Source organism: Bacillus rossius, chromosome 1 (assembly GCF_032445375.1).
Source record: "Bacillus rossius redtenbacheri isolate Brsri chromosome 1, Brsri_v3, whole genome shotgun sequence".
Taxonomy (NCBI): Eukaryota; Metazoa; Arthropoda; class Insecta; order Phasmatodea; family Bacillidae; genus Bacillus; species Bacillus rossius.
This window is the reverse complement of record NC_086330.1, coordinates 254539363-254563527: the sequence shown is the minus strand read 5'-3', so window position 1 is coordinate 254563527 and position 24165 is coordinate 254539363. Positions and strand designations below refer to the sequence as shown.

The following is a 24165-nucleotide window of genomic DNA, read 5'->3' as shown; positions in this document are numbered from 1 at the left end:
AGAAATACAAAATGTCAAATGGATTAGCATGGATTAACATATGGATTAGCATAGATTGACATACGGATTAGCATAGATTGGCATACAGGTTAGCATAGATTGGTATACGAATTAGCATAAATTGGCATACGGATTGGCATAGATTGACATGGATTAGCATAGATTGGCATGGATTAGGTTAGGTTAGCATAGATTAGCATATGGATTAGGTTAGGTTAGGTTAGGTTAGCATAGATTAGCATATGGATTAGGTTAGGTTAGGTTAGGTTAGGTTAGGTTTGGGTAGGTTAGGTTAGGTTAGGTTTAGTTTAGTTTAGTTTAGTTTAGGTTAGGTTAGGTTAGCATAGATTAGCATATGGATTAGGTTAGGTTAGGTTAGTTTAGTTTAGTTTAGTTTAGTTTAGGTTAGGTTAGGTTTGCATAGATTAGCATATGGATTAGGTTAAGTTAGGTTAGGTTAGGTTAGTTTAGTTTAGGTTAGGTTAGGTTTGCATAGATTAGCATATGGATTAGGTTAGGTTTGCATAGATTAGCATATGGATTAGGTTAGGTTAGGTTAGGTTATGTTAGGTTAGGTTAGCATAGATTAGCATATGGATTAGGATAGGTTAGGTTAGGTTAGGTTAGGTTAGGTTTAGTTTAGTTTAGTTTAGGTTAGGTTAGGTTAGGTTAGCATAGATTAGCATATGAATTAGGTTAGGTTAGGTTAGTTTAGGTTAGGTTAGGTTAGTTTAGGTTAGGTTAGGTTAGGTTAGGTTAGGTTAGCATAGATTAGCATATGGATTAGGTTAGGTGAGGTTATTTTAGTTTAGTTTAGGTTAGGTAAGGTTAGCATAGATTAGCATATGGATTAGGTTAGGTGAGGTTAGTTTAGGTTAGGTTAGGTTAGGCGTGCGAAGGAATACCTACAGGCTCCGACCAACAGCGCTTCTCTGCTGTGAAGTATTAGGAGATCAGAACTTGAGAGGAGGTAGTAATAAAAACTTGCCGGTGCCGTTGCGCGTCGTGGAAGTAGAGCGCGCCAAAACACACGGTTGCCTGGCCGTATGTATCCGGCGTTCATAACACGTGTAGAAGTAGGCTTATATTCGTTACCTCCTGGCTGTTTATTACCGCCTAATACTTTTCATAGCGAGACGTCCTGGCGAGCTGGTCTGTCCGTCGTAACGGGACATTTTTTCGTGCGTACATGGCTGATGAACGTAACGGGACACTTTTTCGTGCGTGTATGACCGGCGGAAGTGACGTAATCCAACATGGCTGATGATTGTAACGGGACACTTTTTCGTGTGTGCATGGTCGAAGGAAGTGACATAATCCCCGAATCCCCCACCACCCACCGGTGCGCCAGGACATACCAAATACATTTACTTTAGAGTAATGGCGAATCGTGTGCGTGCAGCAGTACAGTATCCACATTCCCATTGGCCCCGTCAAGTGCGGGAAAACCCCTCTCGCCGACCACAGCCAATAACTACAAAAAAAAAAACTACGGTTTTTTGCGATGTACCTAGACACGAAATTTATTCGCGAAATACAGGTTTCCCTACTAAACGACCATCTCCACGTCATTTTCGGAACTAATTGTCTTTGGTTTCGGAGAAAAGCGAATGTGCCATTTTACCCTTATGTCATTTTGTACGCCTTGTATTAATGCTGTGCAGAAAGAAAACTTTGCAGGAAACGTAAGTTTTAATACATTAATGAACACTTATTCTTTTCTCTAACACAAAAATCCACCATGGTATCGTACCTTTTTTTATGTATATCTTCTGATCGAGAGACAGCAGATATCTAGAGGCCGATGCCGAGAACTAGCTCTGACCGCAGCAAAATTTAATTTTTTAAGGTAAAATTTGGAATGAGAATTGTGGAAATACCTTTTTCTGGTGTATTTCATCAAGACCATCATCTGATTATTTCAATTTTTTTCTAAGGAGATATAATTGAAAAAAGCCATATTAGTTTTAACAGTTTTTGTTAATATTTTGTTTACATCATAATTGGTTTTAAGAAATGTGTATCTTTTCAGCATTGCACATATTTTCATGGAATTTGAAAATAGTTTCTCCTGAGAATTAAAATTGTTTTTAGTATTTAATAATTTTTTTCCGTCAGAATTACTACAACAGTAATAATATTGTCAGTGGACATAGCTACACTATTTTATGGTCTCAGAAAAATCAGAAATGCTATACTTAAAAATATATATATAACTTACGATTCACGATGGTATACAAATAAGACATTTTATGTTAACACGCCAGTTAGTATCAACCTGGCAACAGTGTTCGCCATTTACTGTGTGCTGCAATCCAAGCGTGGGCCAGACAGGGTACACCCGACCTAAACCTCTGTGTTGGCAGCGGGCCACGGAGAACTGTCCCAGGCCGGACACATCTTTGAATGAAGGGTGGGGCGAACGATGGAGTACATTCCAGGCAGGCTGGATGAGAAGTACAGTTTTGGAAAGAAAAAGTATGTGTATTTACTTATGTACGCGCGTTAAAAGTTATTCTTCTTTTTGATTTACTACAGTAAACTATTTTTAAATCAATTGAAACAAAATTTATAAAAATTTGACTACATCACTTTTATAACAGAAAAGTATTTTATAGCAAAATGGATAAAGAGTTTATTACATAGAAATTTTTACCGATATTGTTTTTATTTTAATCAGATCTAGGCATTAATTTTCTTTTAATTTTAAGGTCCAGTGAGCACAATCTCATTTAGTAGTAGCAAAATTGTGAGTATAGGGGGGTTGTATAGAGGTATGAGGATATTTTTTTCGAAATCAGATCTAAACAAATCTTTTTTTTTTTCACCTATTTTGAACATCAAGTAAGCAAAATTGTATCAATTAGTATCACATTCTTCTTAAAGGAGCGCAAACGAATGATGGGGGTAGTTTTTTAAATCAGATCCAACCATTCATTTTCCTCTTAATGTAAGTGTGTAAAATTTCATCAGGAAGTAGGAAATGAAAATGGAGGTGGTTTTACAAACTTTACGTGTAGACAGGAACTTACCTTTAAACATGAATATCAAGTGTTAAAAATTTCATAAAGGTGTTGCCTAATTTTGTTTATAGTTTAAAAGGGGGCTAGGGGTAGTTTCACGAAATCACATTGCAAAAGGAACTTTTCACTTGTTTTGAATGTCTAGTGTGAAACATTTTAACAATTAGTACAAAATTTCACCTTTAAGAAATGGGAATTGGTTTGTAATGGTTACCCGAAAGCTTTGTTGACAGGAAGATGGGATATATTTTATTAGAATCCGATTTTGAACGTCATTTGTGTAAATTTTCATTTAGATAGTGACATTCCCCTTTTTCATAAATCAGTTTAAGACATTAATTTTTCCCTTAGTGTGAAGGCAATGCGTGAAAAATTTCGTTAAGAAGTACCAAAATTCTGCATTAGGGTTTGGAAAAGCTTTTCTGGCATCTTTGAAATACATTATTAAAGCAATGATGTAGCTTATTTGTTTTTCTACTTACAGCTTTTAGTATAAGTGAGTTTTAATTTGGGGTGAGGGGCAATAGCCCCTATTGTCCTACCCATAGAATACCTACTAACTGTTCCGTGTGCTTAGACTTCATAAAAGACTTCACCAAGAAAAATTATTGTCTGCATACATTAACATTTAAATAGTGTCAAACAACTTAATATTACTAAGATATCAAATACTTAGTTGACTTAAAGCTTGAAAAAAACCAAACTGATTTTGTTCTGCAAAAAAGAGAACTATCTTGTAAAATATATGTTTATTGTTGCACTGTATCCTAAATTTAAATTTTAAAAAAATGTTTAACCCAAAATTTGCAGTTTTGAGGGAATTATTAAGAAAAATTTTATCTTTAATTTAGTAACTCGTTTGGTAATGGTTCCGATTAGCTTGATGCCGACTAAAAAAAATGATGCATAAGTATTTTACAATATTTATTTAATTTCTGAAACACGATAATGAGAATGGATAATATCAGACTCTTCTTTCTTTCATCGACATGAGGATTTTTCGTAACAGAACTTAACTTCATTATTCGTATGTGCTTTGATATGTTATGTTGAGCGTAAGTGGATAAACAAGTGGTCTGTGAAAACTGTGTACTTTGTACTAGGACATAAACAGTTTTATTATTATATAGCGGACTGCACAGAAAAAAAAACCTTGTTGCAAAGGCGAAAACCGAAGTGTTTCTATTAGATAAAATGCATTACACCTGTGTACATAAATTTTATCACATACATTGGGTAAATTAATTAATTGGCTGGATAAAACGCACACGACTCACGAAAGCAATCAGCAGTCTTCTGCCATTGTGTGTGTTTAGCTGTGCGAACGCATTAGGCACTAGCTCACTTATATTTCGGAGTGAAAAGTACCTACATATTTCGCCATTGGTTTATCACATCACTTATCAGCCATTAAGTTTTAATTGCTTATTTTTTAAAATTATTTAAGAATTTTCTTTTGAAAACGTCTCCTAATTGCCAATGAAGTATGTCGGCGCTATAACGAACCACTATTAACACTATACATTAATAGGTATTAAGAGGCGCAGAGCTTGAAACCCGCCTGTTATTGCTGGTCACTGTACTCGCTTATTTGTGTATGTATACAAATATTTATATAAAGGAGCTTTAATATAAAAATTGTTTAGATTCATTTAAAATGAAACATGGAGATTAAGATATCTTAACACTTTCATTGTTACTTTTTTAACTTTAACGGAAATTAGTGAAAATATAGTAGAAAACTAATACTAATTAAAAGCTTTTGTTTCCTTGACTGTGTTTATAAATTATAATTTGCTCATGGCATCATCTACACTGTGTCCCAGTATTGTGTCCAATATTCTATGGATCTACCAGGAAGAATTCTTACTACTCAAACTAGTTTCGCTTTTCTAACAATAGAAATTTTAGTATAGTATGGATCTACTATCACTCGGCCTAATATTGTTCAGCCTAGAAGTATGTAACTACCCTTTAAAATTGACGAACATCAACATAATGCATTATCTTTATCATTCAGCCTAAAACCGCTTAGCTTAACCCAGGCAAAAAAATTTTTGCCAAAAGACACTTTCAGCCTAGGCTTGATCAGTGACGTGTATCCTAGAAAACGTCTTATATTAAGACATCATGTATTGGCACAGTTCTTCCTAGCAGGGAAGTGAACGCATAAGAGCTTAGTAATCATTTTTCCACACAGGGTTTTGAATAAGTCCGCTGAGATATTCCTGTAAATTTTGTAGTCGCTATCACCATTTGGTGGGCATATATTTAAGTTATTCATAAATTCATACCTAGTGACGAGATGAGATTTTGGTTGTTTTGTCTTTACTTTCAATATTTGAAAAATTCTCATGCACATAGATTATTCAAATAACCAACTCGGACACCGTCACGTGAAGTGGCGTGAGAAGAACGCCATTGTTCTCGCAGCTCTGAGTGTTGAGTCGGGGGACTCCGATGACGCGACGCTTCTGAGGGCTGCAAGGTAGCGCCGGCAGGTACATGAGGCGAGGCCAACATGCGGCAGGAGAGAGTTTGGTGACTCGCGGCTACACAGGAGTGGTGGAGCGAGGTCGGGGAGATAGCCCCTTGGCGAGCGATAGCGGGCGACGAGCTTCGAGTGCGAGGAGCGGGGAATCGGTGTCGCGGCGCGGCGGACGAGTGATTAGTGCGAGGCGGTGTGCTGGGACCGAGGTGCGTGGTGAGAGACGAGCAGTACAGAGAGCCACTGTCGAACCGAGCTCGGAGGGGAGATTAAATACTGGATCTATTAAACTGAACTCAGTTTTGTATACAGCCATCCAGACTCTTGAGGTTTAGTACATAAAAGAGATATTTTTTGATAAATACAACTCTAATTTGGGTTATCCTTTCTGGAACTGCAATTCCCACAGCAACAGTATGATAGCGTTACGAGTGGGAATCCGGTTCGAAAAGGATAGCACAAGTAATAAAATACCGTTTTATTTATTTACTAATATTAACACCATTAAGTAAAGACAATTAAAACTGTCTATAAACAAATTAATCACTCTTTCGTGTCGTCCTCAGCTCCCCACTGGAGCTCAACTCGACAGTGGCTCTCCCTACTGCTCGTATCTTACCACAACTCTGTCTCAACACACTGCCTCGCACTACTCACTCGTCCACCACACACGACACAGTCCCGATGCACCTGTCCCCGCACATACAGCCCATCGCTCCATCAGGGTCGACTAAACACCCGAAGATCCCAGAATAACGAAGTCCTAGTTACACCACTTCAATCTGGCGGAGTTCTGGGAACGTGCCGAACCCTCTAGACCTGCGGGGGGAAGGTGGTAGCGAGGCGCCGTTGCTAATATGATTAGTTGTGTAACAGTAATGGACCACGCCCACCCGCAGGCGAGCGCGCGGGCTGGTCTGTATCATTGCCCTGCATCTAACATCCTCGTGACAGTAGCATTTTGTGAACCAATAGAAGGAAAACATAAAGCCTACATGTAATGCATGAGAACAGTGACAAGACACTCGTTTGACTGAAAAACTAGCAATGTAAGGAAATATAAATACTTATTGCAGTAATTGTCTTAGCCGGCAGCATACAAACTGCGAGGAAACTTCTGGCTGCACCGCGCTATGCTTTGGCTCAGAACCTGTCATTACCTCGCAACCGTGGCTTAGACTATCTACCACAAGCACTCCTATCATTCAAAAATTTATTCGTATGTGCAATAAGCTATAATATTATATTTGAAAACTCTAAAACAATCAACTTTTGTACCTTAGTTAAAGTTTTTGTGAAGGTCAGACATACTAATCAAGTAACGAGGGCAAAATATATAAAAAAAAAAGCTTTTATTGGCCCCGTAATAATGTATTGCGTCCAATACAGAAGTTTCATACTGCAAAATACAACACATAATTTATAACATTATAATTTATTATATTACAATTAAAAACAAAAATTAAAACTAAAATAACACTTTTGAAAATTACTAAATATAAATAAATAATTTCCTTCGAACCATCTAATGCACGGCACATATGTTTTAGGAACAAATAGTATCCTGGCTGAAGGTTTATAAGTACTATACATCGACACACATGCATCGACACACATGAACGAGGATTTAATAATTGATTCTTGATTTAATTTTTTCAAACACCTCAGTTCAAAGTTTAAAAAAAAAAACTCTTTTCTCCAACGGCCATTTTACCAAAAACCACAACATTTATTTCTCAAGGAAAATGTCTAGATCTTGCGAAAGACTCTTCGTTGCCGGAGCAGCTTCGTCGACTATTAAATTATTTGATTATTATATTGAAATTTTAAACTCTATAATGAAATGGCTCCGATAAACGCGAAAGAGGTTTAAAAAGTACTAAACCTCGGCTTGGGACCTGATTTTTGACGAGGAATTTTATTAAAATACTGCCCATTTTACTGAAATTAAACAAATTAAACAATTAAACTTTGTGAACTTTGGTTTGCGCCATCCGTCACAGATGGCAGCACCTTGGTTACACATTTCCGTTCCAATTACGAAATTACTTTAACAAATGCCGTATACCGAGAGCTAAGATATTTGCACCATATAATAAGGAATTACGTGTACCTAGTCCAAGTCGGTTATGTGGCATGAGCCGTGTTCTTAGTTGAGCGCGCGAGTGGCGGAGAGGAACAAGACGCCTCACAATGCGCGGATGTGTGGCTCGAGACGCGTCGACAACACGTCCTGCGATTAGATTAGCAGCTTCCGGCGGGCACGCGCCCCCACCGGGGGGGGGGGGGGGGGGGGGTCGGGCAGGTCCGTCCCGCGTCACGCGCGGGCAGGGGCGAGCAGCGGCCCGGCGCACGCGACACGGCGCCGGACCCCTCCCGCCCTCCCTGGCGTGCATTTCCATCGCGCTCAACGAGAGCCTTGTTCACGAAATATATCACAATTATTTAGCAAATTTGAGGTTGCTCTATTTTTTGACGTGAATTCGATGAACGTCCTACTTGACGGTCGGGCGGCCACGCCAGAAACATTGCGACACCAAACCGCGACAAACTCGGCCCATCGTTCACAACCACTGGCTTAGCTGACTCCATGTCAACATCAGAATCATCAGCGAGCATATTCACGTCTATTACCAGACAATGTTCTTTCTACATTCCCCGTCGCTTCTCGCGAGGTGGACGGCTGAGGCTCGCTCGAGCGCAAATTTCGCGCCTCGTTCGGGGGCTCGTTTTTCCCCACTGGCTCATTTCTCTCAGCCACTTTTTGTCTCATTCTATACCTACGCCACTATTCTCCATTTCTAATTACTAGAGACCGGAAAAATTCGCGAATTCATTTCGCGATAGGCTAAATTACAAATAGTTATACCTCAGTGCTGCCTCTGCTATTGGCTCGCAACTCACCTGGATGACTCTGGGCCAATTAGAAACACCAAACCAAAGCTTTATCGAATCACAGGCTGCTACGTTGGGACGTCTCACAAGACAGCAGCCAATGAGTGGGTGATATTTGACCGAGTGTACGTATAACTATGGAGTTCATCCTACAGGGCACTGAACCCGCGAATTTTTCCGGTCCCTACTAATTACTTATGTTCGAATGATTTTGCTCGATTTCTTTCTTTTATTCAACATAACCCGTTTTCGCTAAGGCATTTGCGATTAACAGCTTCAAAACCAAATTTATTAAATTTATTATTATTACTCTCAACTATCAACACTGAGTACTCACTCACGAGTAAATTAAAGTTAAAATCACGCCAATATGTCTATTACATCCGGAGCTACAGCTCTCACTGGCCAATTCGACGCTCCCCACCAACGCTCGTTACGTCATCACTGCAAATGTTAACCGAGTGAGTCATGCGTCTCGTCTACTACGATATATGTACTTCAATTCTGTAACTTTCATAGTTTACGGGTTTAAGCGGTGTCGAATCCTCAGTCGAAGTGACACCCACCCCGAGATTAAATACATTCATATTCCTGTCGGAAATTCATGTCAAAAACAAGTGAAGACAGAATAAGAAAATTACAGCAAAATAAGCTACATAAAGTTACAGAGATTATTTTGGAAGGATTTTTGTAATCATTTCTGAACTACAACAATGTATTTCCTCTCCATTACAGCCCGACATACCTCATATATATTATAAAGCACGAGCATGTAATTATGTTGAGTCCAACTAATAATAATTCATTATTAAATTGATTTTAACGTCCCGGGTATCGTAAAGTATACTAAAGCCCTGCATATTCTAGTACCTAACCAATACCGTTCAAAATAACAGGTCAGGATATCAAAAATTATAGATATATTTAATTGATTAATTAACACTAAATATTAGTCACTGTTAAAGTACTCCAACCATAAAGATTTTTTTAGTAATTATCAATAGAATTGATTATAATAAATTAGTTGTTAGTTTAATTTTATATTATGTATAAATTATATATAGTCGAGCATTGAATGTGTTCTGCCGTAGAATGAATGACCAATGAGTAACATGTCCGCTGCTCCGTGAAGCGAAAATCAAACGACATGGACCTTCCTCAGAGTAATTTTTTCATTATAACCATATTGACACATGGTAAATAAAAACAATTAATATTCTACTCACGAGATTTGTAAACTATTTTTTAAACTAGCTTATTATTAGTTGGACTCAACATATTTACATTTTCGTGGGCTCATAATTATAATACAGGGTGTAATTTAATTAATTAAATAATATGTGACAAATAATTACCCTGTAAAACTAAAACATGAAAAGCATTATACCAACAAAAAACATTTAGTTACACAGCTAAAAATACTCATATAACACTGTTTAACAATGCTGTTTTACCCACGTAAGAAAACTATTTTATAGCTAAGATGGCCAGTGGTGCGGTGCACAATAACCTCAACCCCCGTTGTGTTGGCCTCTGCCCAAGTCGGGGTGGCGTCAGGCGCAGGCGGGTCCCTACCGCCGTGACCCGCCTATCCCTGCAGCATGGCGGGGTTCAACCTGAGCCGCACACCGCACAGAGAGGTATTTAGCCTCAAAACCTGGCCATAAATCAAAATTGTAAACCTTTCCGGATGTGGCTGAGCTTCGTTCTCAGAACAGGTAGATAATGGCCTCGCTTGTGACAACCTCGCAGTGCCCAACACATGGCCTTGCTTGTAGTCGGAACATTGCCTTCGTCTAATGCGCACGTATTTGTTCTCTGCACTTTGTTGATGGTCAAGTTTTCGTTTTATTTTTTTAATACTTTAGGAGTGAGTTTAGTGAAAAAAACTACTATGGATATTGAAGAAGAAGGTATGTAGATCATATACTAGAGATTTTTTTTAAGTGTCCAATTTCCAAATTACTGCCTTTATATTTAAATTAAACCATAATCTGTAACAAACCTGGCGTATTTTACTAGATTTTTACAAAAATGGTGATTTCAAAGGTGGTGTACACGTTTGTACTAAACAATCAATATACAGTATTAAACCATAAACCTTCTTCTAACATTCGTACACGAAAAACTTTTCCCGAACATTCACATTTATTTTTAACGATTTTTTTTTCTTTTGCTTGTCCTAATAAAATCTTAAACACTGTAAGTTAGTATCGTTGTTTGTGACTCAATCACGCCAAGACGGCTAAATAGATTTATATTAAATTGTGAACATTTGTCCTGTGTTTTCTTGAAAGACGAATTTATCCCGAAAACCAATGTAGTTTCCCAGGTAGTAATTATAACTTATGTGAGTGAAAGAAGAAGTTCTTAATTCTGTATGCTTATTTTATATTTATTTTTCCCTCTAGATTCCAAAGTTTTCGTCATTACCATGAGTCGGAAAAGCATGCACGAGATTGTTAGAGAAAGCTCAGAAAGACTCTTAGGCAAAAGGTTCCAACATCTAGAAGATAAACTTGTGCAGCTTAAAAAGTGTTTAACGGAGCAACATGGTAAATTACGAAAAATACTAAACAATTTTAAGATTGTTTACAAGCGCAAGTGCGATGGTCATATGTTTGTTAAATTGAGTGGTCCGAGAAGAGTACAGAGAACCGATATTGTTACAAAGGTAGGTAGTTGATATAGACCAGGTGTGGTAATGAATGTAGTATGTAGTCACGAGACAAATGAAAGTTCGAGTTTCGTTATGTTGAAATAATTTAATGGAGCGATGTAGAGATATAACGCGCGGTAGTGACGGTAATAGTAACGAGGAAAGTGACAATGCGTATGTCGCGATATTGAAATTCATAATTTGAAAGGCAGGAAACATTTTTGGCGTAATATAATATATAAAAAGTATTTATTATTCATGGTAGATGATTATTGCCATTTAAGCCAGGAAATGTTTTGTTTCCCTGTTTTTTAATGTTTTAGTGATTTGGTAGTAGAGTTTTGTCTGATGTTCGTTTGATGTGTAGGGGAATGTGATGTTGTGCGTTAAATTCGCGATGTTATGTTGAATATTTGTTTTCTTACATCAGGTGTATAATATTAGGTAAGTGAGATTAGTTTTGCGCTCGTTAAAGAGAGAGGAAAAAAAACAAAAGGTATGGAGAAGTTAATTCAGCTACTTTAAAAATGTTTTGTAATTTTACACCGCTATATTGCCGGGATATTGATGAAGATGCCAACAAGGCGGAGCTGAAGTAATTACGACTTGTATTGTCCGAAAATAATAGCGCATGAATAGCGGCCCTTTGGACGGAGAAGATTAATATGCATGTTTAGCATAAAACATGTTTCTTGAGGAAATTACATTAAAGGACGAAATATTTTCGATATCGTATTTTATACTAGAATAGGTAGGACTGGAGTATGATTTAAGACACCTGAGGAGTTTAAATCATATTTAAATATAATAATTATTCACTATTAAACTGGGTGGGATGGTAGTAAAGAATACGATACCGTAGATATTACATGAATTGTATCGTGTTCTATAATAGAATATGTGGGTGGGGCTGTAGTACACAACCGATACACGAGAGTTAGTTTCATAAGTAAACGAATTTTGTGCAAAACACGCATGCGAATGTTCCCCACGATTTCCATGAGAACGTAGTAGGTGTTGATGACGTCAGCGCCGCCATACTTTTGATGTCATTAATATTGTTATGGTCACGTTGGAATTCCCCCCTCCCCCCAAATGAGATCTGTGCTCGCATTTCCCTGCGATCGTGAAAGCTCAACCGTCAAACCTGCACGCTTTATCACTACAGCCGTGGCAAGTACAGCCGTGGGCAGGTATTGGTGGCTAACCAAGAGGTAAGTTCTTTACGCAGGAAGTATTGCCTACATCCCAGGCGTTGTATATCTTCGCACCGAGATTTGCATGCATCGTAGCTGAAACGGCGCACAGGGACGTAACTAGACTAGTTTCCACTCATTTTAGCGCTCCTTTTTTTTCTTTCTTTCAAACCAACCGAACCAAATACTTTTCCCAAAACACATCATATCGCTACCACACATTCATTACACTATCCCAAATATTTTTTATTCGACTTAGATGGTAAATAAATAGATTTATTTGTAATAATTTCATTTTTAATACATCGTAAGTTAGATAGTACGCGAAAAATACCAGTTTTTAAATATTTTACGATATAGGCTACGTGTATGTATCTTTCAATACAAATAATTCAGTTTATCTGCTCTCCTGCATTTTTTTTACGTGATAACGTCTTATAAATCGATGAACGCCGGCTGCACGCACGAAATAGCATGACTCATGGTCACGTTCCTCCTGAGCCGAGCGTGCAAGAACCGGCCAACCACCGTGCGAGAAAATCATCTATAATATCAAACAGGTTAAGGCGGGCTTTTTAACTAATTGTTCGTGATTATATTTCAACAAATTATTTAAATTAAATTTGCAAAAACTGTAAATAAATTTGAAAATTAAAAAGTATGCAATTTTTCATCAATGTTTTCTTATGACGTTATCACGTAAAAATTATCGTCCGTAAACCGACTTTACAGACAACCCCCTTTTTTTGTGTTCTAACACCGCGATACTGAAGTAAATATCTACAGAAAAAAATATCCTACCAAATTAGCGGCCCCCCTCTAGTTACGTCCCTGACGGTGCATTCCGTCCGGTGCAATCAGTTTATTATGTCACTATTAGCAATAAAGCTACAGCCTATATATATAATTAACATCTAAAGAGGCAATTATCGTGCAATGTATAAAAAGGTACAGAATTCCATAAAATATACTTCTTTTCCTAAAAACTTCACTTCAATTACACATTTTTTTTTATTTTGCACCGAAAATCATTAATAAAAAACAATTTTAATTCATATTCGCAAGTATGTAAAAATATTCATATTAGCGAATTAGTATTCACATTTAAGTGAATACGCAAATTTACCACCATCACTAATATTTACACTGTTTCCCCGAGCTCTAGACCACAATTTTGGGTACTTCCCAACAGCCTAGAGGAAAACTTATGGTCCACACACTACCTAAATTATGCCTTTTAATAATAAAATAACGTACTAAATATTTAAAGAAACTAAAAACATAATAAATTGTTATCTCTTAGGCAAAATTAATTTACCTACAAATGTGACAAACAATATGTAGCATAAACAAAAATAAAATAACTCCGTATCAAATTTTAAATGAATCAGTGTCTTCTTAAATATATGAACACATATTAAAATATAATATCCAAATGTAAAAAAAACTAAATATGGCAATAGACTGTACCTAGTATTACATGAACATAACACAAAACAATTATATAAACGTGTTATGCTTCTTTAGTTGGAAAGAAATGGTATCAAGTGTTTTAATCATACAAGGAAATACAAATAACAGGCCATTAAATTTTAAGAAAAATACTGTTTTTTAAAAGTTGTAGTAAGCTATAAAAAAACAAAAGCAAAAAATTGTTATTATGAAAAACATTCTTTTTTTTTGGTTATAATAAAACTAATAAGTTGATGTAGTAATATAACATTATAATGAATAAAAGCGATCCTTAGAATATTTTGAAACTAATATTGCACCATAATATATGCCTTAAATTACTTCATTAAAATATATATTCCATACTAATTTCATAAGAAAAAAAAAATCATATTTATTCCAATTCCCTATATGTACACTTCACTCACTTTGAGTTGAATGATAAATTAGCTCGCAATTAATGCGTTTTTCGGATTTTCATCATTAAGTCGAAGGGATTTTTGCATGTTGATCATTATTGCATTGGAGAAAAGCCTTTCTACATCAGCACTTAATGGCAGTGGTGTGTTGAACCTCCTGATCCTGAATATTTGAAGTATTGTCGGGTAACGTTGGAGCATTTCGCAGCCTGTGTGAGCGTCGTTGAAATACTGGACCATTGTTTTTTTGAGATTGTTTTAAGAAGCAGGACCGGATGACTTTCGGCGTCCTTTCCAAAATAAAATAAAAAAATCATATTCGGGAGGTTCTGCTTCTAGCGGGAAGTTGTCAATATCTTAAATCGATACATCCACTAGAGTATCCTAAGCTAATACTGCAACATGTGAAAGACATTTTTCCTTGAATGTAGTAAATAAATAGGGCCGAGGTGGCAGCTCAGGTGCTGTCTGCACGGCGCGCACGTTGCCGAGCAGGTGGCGGAACTGCAGTGTCTGCGGGGGTCGAGCGTCAGCCCGCCGGCGCCGTGTGCCATCGCCTCGGCACTTCCTAGTGGTCACGCCTGCATTCGCTTCACTGCGCCTAACATAGGGAGCATGCTCATAACCAACAGTTGTGCAATCCAAGTTAAAGCGGCTTTTTCATGTTTTTCACTTACATGTATTTAAGATGGAGTATTTTTTATAAGTATTTAAAGTGTAATTGTTTTGCGTGTAGAATCCAGCTGGATAACCAAGACTGGTGCACCTGGCCTTCTAAAAATACATCAAACAGTATTTAAATTTAAGCAAACTTTTGTACATTAACATTCTACTTTACTACTATTTATTTCACTACAAAACTACCAACTACAGTTTAAATGCAATAAAACCTGTGTTAAAAGTCTACCCAAAATAAAGTTGGATCCAGTAGTAAATCGGGGTCAAGTTCAATACTATCTCGTACCGTCAGTTAGGGTGAAGTTGGCCACTTTTATGAAATTTGTTTTGTTGGCCTGAGCGCCTGACACAATCCAGGCAATGAAGATAAAAAATTTGTGGTTATGCTTTAAAATCTAGGAGAGTTTCTCTTAAAAGAAGTGATTTTGGGACTGAAATTACAATTTTAGACAGAAATTTAGAAACAAATAAAAACCAAGAACTATTTGTTATGATTAATAATTTTGCTAATACTTTATTACTGCCGGGTATAATAAAAAAATAATTGCAAATAAAATTGCTATGTTTGCTGATTTGAGAGGATTGAAGAGTAAGTAAATAATAAAAATTTCCAAATAAATTAAAATTTCTAAGGTAAACTTATTTTACTGAAACTGTGCAGTTTCTTTAGCATTTTGGGGTGAAGATGACCACATAGTCATGTTCACCCCAATGTCTAGTAATTTATGTTGAGAAGTGTCTAATTCAGAAAACAGTTCTGCCTCCTTATAAACTAAACAAACAAGGCCATTATGTGTTCCAAGAAAAAGTGATAGCAGAATGAACTAGAATGGAAATGCAGTTCAATGTTTACTAACGTATAGTTTCAATTGTTATTTCCAGTAGCTTACCTGTGGTTATTTGGTCTATTTTTTCTATTATTGTAAGGTTTACTTCACATATCAGTTGAATGTTTTATTATACTAATAAATATATATTTTTTGGTTATTGGCTGTTTTCATAACTTGTAGGTTCCTCTATTTTAGGAAATAACCATCAGTCATATTCTGGCATAGCCTAAATGATAATGTTTGTAAAATATCAGTTTAATTATTTTCCAGTTTTGTGCACAAGTAGTTTAAGTAAAGTCACCTTAACTATTGATAGGTAGGTAAATAAATCTGTTCACTTGAGTTTTCATTATTGGCAGTCTAAATAAATAACACTTTATTTTGTTCTAAATTGTTTATATATTTTTTATTACAGAGTAAAAATTCAAAATAAGATTTTTTTTCCTCAAAATAATTTTTTTGGTGTTTCTGTTACATATAATGTAGTCAACCTAACCCTAACACTAGCAAGGTGAATATTAAAATGAAAATAAACTGAATGGTCACATTCACCCCACTGCGGGTGAACATGACCAATTACATAAAAAAATTAAAAACATCATTAAAATATTAGTAATTTTTTCTTTCAATGGCAGCATTTCAGAAAACAAGTATAGATCTATACATGTACATAGTTATATAAATAAACATATTACAATTTGTTAGCAAAAATTCATTATGAAGATAAAATCTGGTCACCTTCACCTAACTATTGGTTGGAAAGAAAGTAGGGGAAATTTATGACATCATGGAAGTTGGCCAACGATAAACTTAAATGGAGGAACTAAGGAAAATATAGTAGGTATGTAGTATTGGTAACATAGCATTTCATTATTCTGTGTGTGTGTATATGTGTGTGTGTGTGTGTCATTTGCGATGTTAGGTGAAATGTTTTCTTTAGTTAGATGAATAATAATAATAATTACTAGGTAATGTAAAAACGGCTCGTTTTCCTATAGGCTCGTTTTTGCAATTGTTGGAAGTGCTAAAAACCAAACGAAAGTTTTTGTGATGTGTGTGTGTATATATACATACACGTTTACATCACGATATAGTAGGGATATTGATGAAGTTCACATGGCTGTGCTGAAGTAGTTACAGCCTGTTCATTGTAACAGTACAAGCGCGCTAATGGGTGTTTTAGAGGGGGAAGATTCTCATGCTTGTTTTGCACACTATATTGTTGAGAAAATTAGAGTACAGAATATATTTTAGGTATCGTGTTCTATACTCGAAGAGGTAGGTTGAAGTACACTTTAAGCTACCCGAGATAATTCAATAATAGTAAAAAAAAAACACAAACCAATTAAAAATATAAATGTGGTACCACAAAATATTCTAAACCAGGTGTGAATCTAGTCTAGAATACTGTTACGAATGCAAGAGACCAGACCGCGATGCCAGATTCGGAGCTGGCTGGCGGCCCCGCACGGTCACTGACGTCACGCGCCATCCATTGACGTAAGACATGCCACACGTGCTGGCTGGATTAATAGGGTCGTCACTACCTCCCCCTCCCCCCCTGCTCACGGCGCGAAACCTGCCTCGGCGCCGTTATCTGTCGCTGGGCAGCCTGGGGAATTTCGCGGGACGCCGCAGCGAATAGACGCTGCTTTTCTCGACGCTTCGGACGTCGGGTCAGCGCAGGATGACGCGACTTGTCATCAGCCCCTCTCGTCCCTTAGAGAAGGACGCCCCTAGGTACTTAAGCCGCGACACCGGCCTCCGCGAGGAATGTGGCGAGAGTTCCGCGGAGGGCCGCGAGTGACGAGCTAGTGCTGAGTTCTGCGACAGAGATGGGCGACGGAGCTTGGCGGCGGAGTCCCGCGACGGTGAGTGCCGTGAAGAGTGCGAACTGCGGAACTTGCGAACCTTGAGTGACTTGATAAACATTTTTCAGTGCCAGTGATTTGTGTTTAGTGTAAATATTAGCAATAAATAAAACTGTGTAATAAAACTTAATTGGCCTATCTCTCACGAACCCAGTTCTCCCCACATTAACAAATCGTAACAATACGATACCGTAAATATTACGAGGGTTGTCTGAAAAGTTTCCGACCTCAACATGAAGATGGCAGCACTCGTCAACGAAAATTGGGGAATGTGTTTAGTCATTTGGAATATACTGTTTGAAATTTCAGCCATTTTGGACGTGAATTGATCTTTTAACCATCGTTTTCGTGAATCGATGCGCATTTTTTTGTGAAAATGAAAAAAAAAAATGCGTATCGAAGTGTCATTAAATATTTGTTTTTGAAAGGCAATACGCCTACGATAATTGAAGACGAGTTGGACGGTGTACACGGCGACTCTGCGCCATCATTAACCACAGGGATATTTCGGGAAGCTCAATTCAAACATGGCAACACCAGCTCGGGTGACGATTACGTCTGCGACACCAAAAACCGCGAAGAGAGAATCAGCTCCAAAAGATGGAAAGACTGTTCCTTTGGCCGGAGAAAAAACAGAGATACTGTTTTCTAGGCTAGTCATGGAATTGTCTTAATAAATTATTTTGGAAAAAGAATAACATAACTAGGTACGCATCATTGCTTGACAAGCTGAAGGCAGAAATTGCAGAAAAATGTCACATTTGCAGAAACAAAAAAAATTGGTTTCACCAGAACAATGCACCAGCTCACACCTCAGCGGTTGCCATGGTGAAAATCTACGTACTGCGGTTTGAACTGCTTGACCACCCTCCTAACTCACCATATCTAAACCCAATTGACAATTTTTTTGTTCCCTAGGCTAAAAGTTGCACTCAGAGGACAGACCTTTTTGTCGAATGAGGAGGCCATCACGTTCGTAAACAACTATTATGCAGAGACTCACGCAAACAATTGTTAAAAAACAACTGCTTGTCCAAAATGGCTGAAATTTCAGACAGTATATTCCAAAACATGACTAAACACATTCCCCAATTTTCGTGACGAGTGCTGCCACTTCATGTTGAGGTCGGACACTTTTCAGAAAACCCTCGTATATGAACGGTATTGGTTATGTACTAGAATAGGTAGGGTTTTAGTATACTTTACGATACCAGGGAACGTTAAAATCAATTTAATAATAAATTAAGTTATTAAACATGTTATTGCAAGATATACTAAACCTGACCCTACGATACCGTAGGACATTTACCTTCGGTATCGTGTTATATATTCGAATAGGTTAGGGCTGTAGTATATAATACGATATCCGAAAGTTAGTTAAAACAAAGAAACTTATTCTGTGCCAAACAAGCATGTGAATGTTCCCCGCCAAAAAAAACATATTCCGCGCTTGCCCTGTAAGAATGTAGGGGTGCAAAAAAATTATAAGAAACCTTTTCGCATAATCCCTTCTATTTTACAAGCAAATCATTTTCATAACACGCAATTAACGTTACAAGTAAATAACCCTAAATAATTTATATTTTTTCATTACTAACAGTTATATCCAAACAAACACGCATAACAGCTATACGTATATATATTTTTTTGCATTTAATTCTTGTAATATAAATTACTGTAAAATTGTTTGACTTTTTCATTTAAAATTACGAGGTCTTTAATTTTTTATAACGAATTAATTTATTTCTGAAGAAACTGATTAAATTCAACTTTGCTAGATTGGTAGATAATATTTGTGCTTATGCTACATACTGTTCTGTTACATAAGTGTGCAATTTACTTTTGCCTAAGAGATAACAGTATACGATGTTAATAGTTATTGCCATATTTTATTTATTTTTAATTCTTAAAGTACATATTTAAGGGAGAGGATGGAAGGGCCAAAAAATAACCATAAGTTTTCCTCTATGATATGAAGTATCCAACGTAGTGATCTAGAGTTCGCGGAAATAGTGTAATTAATAATGAAGGTGGAATATTCGCTTATTTACTGAATAGACGAATACGAATACACGATTACGAATACACAATTTAAATTAAAATGAAATATTTGTACATATTTGGGGGTACGAATACGCGAGTAAGAGTAACATTATTTATTTATTCTTATTCTTTAATATGCGAAAACGAATATTCACACGAAAATAGAATACAAATAACTATATTCCTATTCACACCTGCAGATACGATATATTCGTATTTATGGATACAAATATGTCCTCATTGCCAGGCACACGAAGAGGTAAATGAAAAAAAAAACACTTGAACTGAAACATTCGTGATATCCGAGTGATGTCCATTTACAAAAAACATTTAAGAATACACCGTGGGTGGACGAGTAGTTTTGTTTTCGTAATTAATTTTTAAACTGTCTTTTTAGACGAGAGTTTTAGTGTCGTGTTTTCAGAATAAGCTTCAGGTTTGTGAAACACTCGGTACAGTTTCTCACTCAAGGCCTCCACCTCCCTTAATTATTTCAGGTGAGGCTACAAACAGTCCGTACATTTCCCCTTTACTTTAACCAACACAGTTTAAGTGATAGCGTGAAAACGGCCTACATACGCTGGCCTATTATGACGGGCGACTATTATGACGGGGAAAGGGGGGAATCAGAGCGGTGCGTGCTGAAGTTTCACCGCGCGTGCGCAGACGCCAGTGACGTGTCGCGGCGACTGCGCGCGGATTCCTGGCAGGCACGAGCCGCGAGCCGCGAGCCGCGAGCGACGCGGTCTGACTGCAGCCGAGTGGTCAGCGCCCATGACTCAGGGCGGTGGCCAGGATCGTGTGAGGGAGGGCTCCACTTAACCACTAGTGTAAGTGTTCTAACAATGGGATTTTTTAATATTAAAAAGACAATTTTCTGTCACAATAAAATCTCAAGAAACAATATAATTTTATTACTCCAACGTTTACACACATAATTTTTAAAGTCAATGGTTTTGCTTGGGAAAAGAAAATTGACAATTTTATGTTTTGTTCATTTTTATTTAATTGTTTTAATACTTTGTTCTTAAGTTAATTGTTTGATTTCGTTAAGAAAAGTCATAAATAAATAAAAGTTGATTAATAAATGGAAATCACATTTTTTTATAAAAGATATACTTACACTTGTACACAATGGCATGAAACATAAGACTGTACTTGGAGTTGGAAACACAATTCCTGCCGTTTCTTTGTATGATGGTATTAATATGGAGGAAATACACTAATGTTGACCACTAAGGATTACAATAATATTTCCAAAATTACATCTTTGTAGTCTTACGTAACTAAATTGCTGTTAGTTTCTAAGTTTGTTTCCGCATGTATTTTTTTTTTCCCCCTTTTGAATTCCGGAAGGGAGGGGTCAGGCCCTCAGGACCTGCCCCTGACTACGCCCCTGACTCCCTGGGTGACGGGAAGGGAAGAAGTAATAAAACCACTCTTTTATTTCCCTTCCTTTCTCAATAGGTAGGTACTATTGCAATGTTTGCAAGATTAAGTAATTAGCATATATCTACCACAATATTTTATCTCATTTGTATTATTATTTGTACTTGTAAGTACATTTTGGATCTGTTTTTTTGGCTGTAAAGCACTTATCTGTATCTACAATATAGCTTTAATTTTACCTGCGTATTTTGTTTTCTATTTTTTTTTAATCCAAATTGGATTGTCCACATAGATTATATCTGTAGGTACCTGCATTACTCTTTTACGACTATGTGTATAAATGTTTAAAGTATTTATATTTTTTAAATATGATTACTTATACTATTACTTTTATGTATGTTCTTGTATATATTTATTTGTATCTACATTTTATATGTTGGCTATATTTAAATCTGTATTGATAATATTACTAGTATTATTATAGCTGTACTTGAACACTGTACTGTATAGCTAATATTTAACGAATAAAACAAAACATAACGGAATGCATACCCCCTCGCTCTATAGGCTATCTTAATGTTATCACACACAGCCAAACAACAAAAAAAATTCTCAATCCAGTCCACACAGCAGCAAAAAACCACAAACAATAAAACAGACAAAGCTTAAAATTCTAATCCTATGCCTTATTGTCCATGAGGTACCCAGTCATATTATACATTGTAATACAAAAAATTACAGACGCGTATAAACCAATGTTTCTTATGCTCTATAATATGAAACTGCCAATGATTCTGCAGCAAGTGTAGCCAGTCATCGTATGCCCTAACAAAACGAATTCAAAGAGTTCCATATCTCTTTTAAAGATAAGTAGTACGGGAGCACAATAATATAAGACAAAAATAATACAAAAATATGATTCCCTTCAAGTCAATTCTCTCAAGACTAGCTGCATTTACCAGGGCCTTGGTGATAAAATTTATACATAAGTATTTATAACCACATAAAAATTACAGTTTGGTAAATCATTTTTAAAAATTCACAGTAAATGTTGAAAGCATAATGATTGGAATAGAGGGTTAAATTAAAGAAATAATTTTTATCAACATCTAGAATTAAATATTTTTCATTTTATCAGATTGGGCATCGAAAGTGTTTTTTTCCCCTCACTGTGAAGGATTATTCATCAAGTGGATTTGTTAACAATTTGACACTGCAACCGTCATTCATACTGAAGATTCTAAATAGATAACACGTGATTATTAATCAAGTCATTTAATGAAAAAAAGTTGCTGAAAGCCTACTTAAAAACTGTTAACAAATAGTTATACATAACATTAAAATAATAACAGAATAAAATCGATATTAATTTTAAAAAGGTTTATTAGTTTTTATTTTGTTTCGTCGTTATTTGATTTTGTGTGTTTATTAGACGGCTTAAGAGCAAGATTTTAAATATTTCCATTATTTATTTATTTTCAATTTGTCAATTTAATTAGCGTTTGTAGTTTATATGGGTTGTCAGAACTGATACGGTTCTTGGAACTTGAATAGTTCAAGCATGATCCATTGCATTTAAGACAGTCAAATAGACAACATAAATAATTCTAAATTCACTGCGTATTTTATTGCTAGTGAAAGTTAGATGGATGATTTTTTTAAAGATGAGGTGTTAATAGGAGTGATATTGCAAATTTTATTATCCACCACGACTCCTTTTACAAGAATTAAAAGACGCAGTAAATATTCAATTTTTTTTATGATGTATATTTGAATGTCTTAACTACAGTAGATCATGCTTAACCTGTTAAAAGGGCGAAGTATCAGTTCTGACAACCCATATTATTTAAAGAAACCAATAAATATATAAATTTAAAAACTATAAATTATTAAAAGGTTAGTGTTCCGTACCACATATTTAAGTTTATTCCTTGATCATAATGGCATAATCCAGTATACATTAATCCGGTGGTAACATCATAGATTTTTAGGCTACTAGAGAATTTACCGAATTTAAAACGAGTGAATACAGTGAAAAATTATTAAAATCCAAATAAATAATTTCTTAAAACCATATTACTGAATTTACGTTACCTTCACTGTGCAGTGGATGATGAAGTACTCAAAATTTGTAGGGTAAAGATGGTTTGTAACAAGAAAATATACCTGCTATAGGTATTAAAATCGACACAAGAAATAAATGACAGTCCAGTATTGACTGTTTCACGGCCGTGAATGTGAAAGGCGGTGCAGTCGATTCGACTACACGCACGATCAGACCCGTGCAGCCACAGCCAGAGGACGAGAATCAAGAATGCAGGCGGGGAAACTCACCAGGGATGTCCACAGCCGGGTCGCACACACGCACACACACACGGCACACGCGAGCACACAACACACCGCACCAAGCGAGCTGAGCGCTATGCTCAGGTCTGAACACGACTGTCACCTGGCACAGCCTCGCTCTCCGCTTACAGACTGACCGCCGCGAGCGCTGCGCTCCCCCTCAGCGACGGCGGCCACGGGAACTAGTGTCTCCCCCCCCCCTCCCATCATGCTGCTTTCCGCAGCCACCCCGCAGCGCAGCAACATCTGTCTCTCTCTTCCTTTTCCTCTCCGACATTCCCGGTGGTCAGAACCAGCCGTACGTGACTCACACACCGCGGCTCGTTAGCCGTGTAAAGGTCTGGAGAAAGAGAGAGAGAGAGAGAGAGAGAATCCCTCGCCGAGTGGCAATCGGCGGGGAAGGCGCCCGCGACCGGCAGAGGTCATAGCGGGTGACGTCGCCCGACGCGGAACCTGCGAGCTCCCAGTGACCCTTCGCAAGGTCGACGCCTATTATTAGCGCCAGCTGACCCACGCCCGTGACTACGCTTTTTTTTCAACGGCGAGTAAGAGCTGATCAGTAGGTTATTAAAGACGGTTCAGACAGGATGCAGGCTGTGGATCGTGTATGGGGTCCATGGCCGGAGCCAGGGGTTCGCTATCTTAAAATATGGTGACCTTTACATTGACCTTGAACTCTGACCCTGAAATTTGGCAAAAGTGAAACTTGATGCCACGGGTGGAATTCGACACATCGATTATGAATGAACAAATAAAAAAAACATGCATTACTAAAATTTGCTTTGGAAATATTGTAGTAAAATATATATTGTATACTATTTCAGGTCCCCGGTTCAAAATTGGAAAATGCAATTTAATAAAAAATAAAAATTATAT

At 36.9% G+C, this 24165-nt stretch overlaps 1 protein-coding gene across 3 annotated transcripts in view; it reads right to left on the bottom strand.

Annotated features, from left to right (window-relative positions):
• Positions 1 to 23426, bottom strand: part of LOC134527484 (beta-1,4-glucuronyltransferase 1) — a 365036-nt gene extending 341610 nt beyond the window's left edge. For 2 of the 3 annotated variants that reach the window (XM_063360193.1, XM_063360196.1), the window contains exon 1: positions 23278 to 23408. The gene's annotated coding sequence lies outside the window, so the exon portion shown is untranslated. Of the gene's footprint in view, positions 1 to 23277 lie in introns of all 3 variants that reach the window. The other variant, XM_063360195.1, reaches the window with a different exon arrangement.
• Between the last annotated feature and the right edge of the window lie 739 nt (positions 23427 to 24165).